Raw genomic sequence first — 5,199 nt, 5'->3', positions numbered from 1 at the left:
GCATATGAGAAAACTGAGGCACAGAGCGACTAAGTGACTTGCCCATCACCCAGGGAATTTGTGGCAGAGCAAAGAATTGAATCCAGGTCACCCACATCCTAGACTAGTGTGCTAACCACTGGCCCAACCTTCCTCCCTAGACAGAGCTGCCCAACCTGGCTCCCATCCCCGTTACTGAAAACCTCCCTGATCCCCAGAATAGCTTCTCCAGATAGCCAGTTTTGACATGTTTCATGCCCAATTAAAGCCAATTGATTCTAGATATGCCTGGTAGCAAAACATTTTTAAAATCTGTGTAACACATTGATCATTGCTGAGAAATACCCAAATATTGCTTTCTCATCATTCTACCAGTTACCCATTGGTCAGCATCTGGCCTTATTCCGATTCCCGTTTGTTAATGTGATGCCGGCCCCGCTGATAGGATTTACGGTCGTCTCCACTAAAACCGAACCCCTGATAAAACACACGTGAAAGCTGCAACACCACGCTTGACAGTCGCTAAGCTGACATGCTGGACCATGCTCGGGGGGGGGAAGAAAAATCTCATGCTGGCTTCTTGCTTCATTTTCAACTGCATTCAGCGGGGAAAAGCACCATTGCTCAGGGAGGAGAACTTCCACTTCAAAGGCAACTCAGAGGCTCTTCTGCTGTGCTAAGGGGGATCAGCGTAAATAGCTGGGAGCTGCTCTCGAAATGAACCCTTAAATTTCCACTGCAACAAACTTTTGCATTTTCAAAAATCTCTGTTGCCAGTCGCTAACCCTGCGACGGCCGGATCTACACTGCATTCTCTTCTGGCAGTGCATGTTATTCCAACAGAGCGACCGCAGCATTGTGCGTTTTAGAGACATAGCAGAGTCCTGGTTACACTGGGCTTTAGCCACCCAAATGTATCCCAGACAAATGAGGGTTCACCTGCTCAAGACCCAGTAGCAAAGGAATCAGTTAATAGGGATGCACCCTGGTAATTCATGAGCGCTTAAGGCTTGGATACAGGATTTGAGTTGATCAGGATCTTGCTCGCTCCTGATCCTGTGATCTTCCTCATTTTCCATTTGGTTCCAAGGCGAGTTGCTTCTGGTCCTTGCGTGGAAGATTGAAACGGTTTCAACAGCCGACCAACGGATAATGAACAGAGATCAGGGAGTACTCCGGCTCACCTGTGACTATCTGCCCCGAGAACAGCCATTCCCCAAATACTTGTGTGAACCAAAGCAAGAGTTTCCAAACAACAAAGAGGGTGGGGATATAAACAGCGTGAAATGGAGCAGCAGTTTGGAACTGGAAGAAATGCTCCAAAACAGCCTTTTGCACCATTTGTCTGGTCCCGGTGTAAGGAGCTCTGTTTCATCTCCTGCCTCTTCCTGGTTTGACAAGCTGCCTGCCTCAGCTGCAGAGATTACTGCAAAGGTCACAGAAGTCAAGGATGTTAAAGACCTACGAACTGGTCACGGGGATCTGACTGTGGAACTAACCTACAGGAGAGGTGAGCCAATCTGGAGTCCGGGCCCCTTCAGGACCTACTGCCAGACCTTCCGTTGTGATAAAGCTTTGCCCCATTGCCCAAATAACAGCCCCATTCCCCACTAAAACACTACCCCAAGTGGAGCAACCAGGGATGGGAGACGAGATGAAAGCTCCAGGAAGTCTAGTTGGTTGCCAATCTAATTAACCTGGGGAGTGGATGGAAGTACCAAACCTGTGACAAACAGGCAGATAGGTCAGAGACAACACAATAATAGATAGATGGATAGGGTGTGTATGGGGATAGCTAGGTAGATGGATGGGTGTGTATAGGGATGGATCGGTAGATAAAAGTGTGTGTGAGGGGATGGATAGATGGGTAGGTGTGTATGGGGATAGAGAGGTAGCTAGATTTCCTTCACGTGTCAATTATCCGCACAGGACATTTTCTAGTGCTTTTAGCAAGTCTAGTGTTAACAATCCCAAGTGACAGAAATCCCACCCCTTCCCTTGGAAGGTTATTCTACATCTTCATAGATCCTTGTTACTGCCTGGAAGTCCTTGGAATTCACTGGGAAGGTCAGACAGGGCAGCCCCCAGCCCCACATTTCAGACCCACATTTCACAGTTATGTAGGTTTCAGATGGTGCGTCACCAACATAGAGACCCTGCTACCAGCGTCCTCCCTCACTGGACATCTCCTCTCCTTCCTCCCACCCATCCAATCCCATTATCTTCAGCAGGATGGGCTGCGATTTAAACCGGTGTACATTCACGCCTTGATACAGCGCTCTGCCTCTCCCCTGACGCTGTCTTATGCAGCGACTCACTTGGCAGCCCAAGAAATGATCTGTAACAAGTAGCAATAAAAATGACAATAAAAAAAACAACAAAAAAAACCCACAACAACCACCATGTCAACATATGTCTGGGAACAAAACCCACGCCGAGCGACAGGCAATCATCCTCTGTGCCTGGCGCTCCCCTTTGAAGTCGCACCCACTGTGCGGGTGTGTGTGTGTTTCCGGTACTGGAGTGCAAACATTAAACAGCGACTGCAGCAAATCAATAGATTGCTAATTAGTGTTTGGAAACACTGCGGCACGGCAGGAGTCGCCGGCTAGACAGGACGGCATTAAAGACTTCATTTAGGCTTGAGAAATAGCTGTGTTTTCAGGAGACGTACAGATAAACCTACCTAAATGTTTGCCAGCCTTCGTGACGTGTGGACTTGGATTGATCGCACTTGCTGTTGAAGAAACAGGGGACTGGGCTGTTGGAGAGGTGCTGGCTTAGAGGAGATGCTGCAGTCTTCCCCTCTGAAGGGCCTCTGTTCTGGCTGGTGGACTTGTGGCTCTTTTGCAGGGCCAACCCGAGGCCCAATCCAGAGCCCCTGGAGGAGGCTGGTGGTCACAGCACTGGAGTGGGATGCCGGCGATCTGGCTTCAGTTCCTATGCGTGATCTTGCCCATATCCTGGGACCGACATGGCTAGAACATCACCGCACCCTTGCACAAGTCGCTCCGTTTCTCCGGGCCTCCGCAAGGGGGGGTTGAACACCTCGCTGGCCTGCAGGGAGACTGAGGGATGAATCGCTGCTCCGATCCTGCAGTGATGGGCTCCTTCCTAGACAGACAGTCACTGGGGATCTGCAGGGTGAAGTGCCCCCAAGTCGCTCAGTGAGTGCTAATGCAGCCTGGGGGTCTCAGGAGCCCCCACAGCTTCTATACCCCTGCTCGGCTGGGGGGATAGTTGGTGGATCCCTGCTGGGGTAGGTCCACGGGCCAGGGAGCCCCTGTGGGGTGGGTTTCCTGCCATCAGCACCCCTGACACCTGCCCCCCCCCCCCCGCACCATGGGCAGGGAGTTGCTAATAAATAAAGATGTTCTCAGCCTTTATCAAGCTGAAGTCCCAGAATGCAATGGTGCAAGGGGGAGAAATGCCTCCCTGACCCAGGCTGTGATCAGCTGATATCTCGGAACCGGAGAGATCTGTTCCCCATGGCTTCCGGGCATCACGGCAGGGACTGTCACTAAATGAGCCAGCTCCAGTCAATGGAGCACATTTCCAGGGGGTTCAGTGTAGCTACAGCAGGTTGCCCCAGCTAAGGCCCCGGCTCCAACACTCTGCAGCCTCCTGCACCAGTCACACCCCCTCTGCAGATCTCTGAAACGGGCAACAGGGAAAAAAGACGGGGAGGAGAAGGATCCCAGTTCAGGGTCATCAGGCGAAGCTATTTAAGGAAGCAAGAGTGCCAATCAACGGGAGCTTGACTGAGGCCCGAGCTCAGCACCTGGGGCCTCGGGGAACAGGTGCTATCTGTCAAAGGTAGTTAGCTCTAATACCTACATGTGCCATTCATCGTGGCAGGGGATGGCGCTTTGCATCCACAGGCAAAGCTGTAATTAGCTGGAAATGAGTCACTGGAGATTTCGACTAATAGACTTCTTGGTTTTAGCTGTCCAGGTAGATAAGGTAGCATCAGAGCAAGAGAGTAGGATGCTGCCAGTCAGTCTAGGTGCCAAGTCCCCCCGCACCCCCCCGTTGTTCCCCCCACAATTCTCTGGCTTAAGAGACGCAGGGCAAGCCACGGTCTGATGTTGTCGCTTGTGCCTTTGTCGCAGCCGATCTGGCTCTTTGCACGCTTTCCATGGTTAGGGCAGTAACCTAGGAATTTGGAGATCTAGTGACAATTCCCTGGTCTGCCACAAACTTCTTATGTGACCTCGGGCTTTTCTTAGCCTCTCTTTGCCTCAGTTCCTCCTCTGTAATACAGGGCTAATAATACATCCCTGCCCCAGAGGTGCGGCGTGCAGGCCTACCAGGATGGGATGGGTCCTGCTTTTGAGCAGGGGGTTGGACTAGATGACCTCCTGAGGTCCCTTCCAACCCTGATATTCTATGATTCTATGATTCTATGATGGGGATATGCCCTGGCACTCACCTCCCATGCCCCAGCTAGGGGGACATAGCCCCAAGTATGGATTAAATGGTGAAGGTGGCTATCCTTTGGGGCAGACAAGTACGTCTCAAAGTGACACATTCGCCCCTAGCTATGGGTTAAATAGCTGCAGCCTCGCCACCCACCCGGTGTTTAGCTCTCTTCTGTATGCGGTGCACATTTGTCTGGGACCGAGAGTGGGATCAGCTGATGCACACACATCCCCTCTGACTCCAGGACTGTGACTCTGGTTCTGACCACTAGGCATGACTGCCCTTGCCCTGGTTTGTGCCAAGTCATCACCTCCCTATATGTAGGATCCAGTAACACTCCCCTGCAATTCATTGTGACTATCCCAGCAGGTCTGACCAGAGTCCAGGGCCTGCTGTTCTGCTTTGTGTCAGGGACCAGGGACCATCTGGCTTTCACAGGGTACAGCACATCTCTTCTGCGACCGTTACGGAGAGAACCCATAAACCAGGTCTACATGGGGGCTAAACTTGCGGGAGGATGCCCGTCTTCCACATGAGGGTCTGGCAGGTGTCAGAGTCCTTCAAACTCTTTGTGGAGGGTTTGCATGTGTGGTTCATGTCTGGCTCCGGATCAAGGGTGGTTCAGGCTGACACTTGGTACAGTTTTGGGGGCTTTATCCCCCAGGCCTCCTGGCGCAGGTAAAACCAGTCCATGCCCCTCTCCTGGGCATCTGCAGAACTGTCACTGGGGATGTGGCATTACACCCCCGCCCCAGCCAAGGGAAACCCACCCACCGAGTCTGGCACACACAAATGCAC

This window comes from Eretmochelys imbricata, chromosome 17 (genome assembly GCF_965152235.1).
Source record: "Eretmochelys imbricata isolate rEreImb1 chromosome 17, rEreImb1.hap1, whole genome shotgun sequence".
Lineage (NCBI taxonomy): Eukaryota > Metazoa > Chordata > Testudines > Cheloniidae > Eretmochelys > Eretmochelys imbricata.
The sequence above is the reverse complement of the archived record's forward strand: the minus strand, read 5'-3'. Positions refer to the sequence as shown.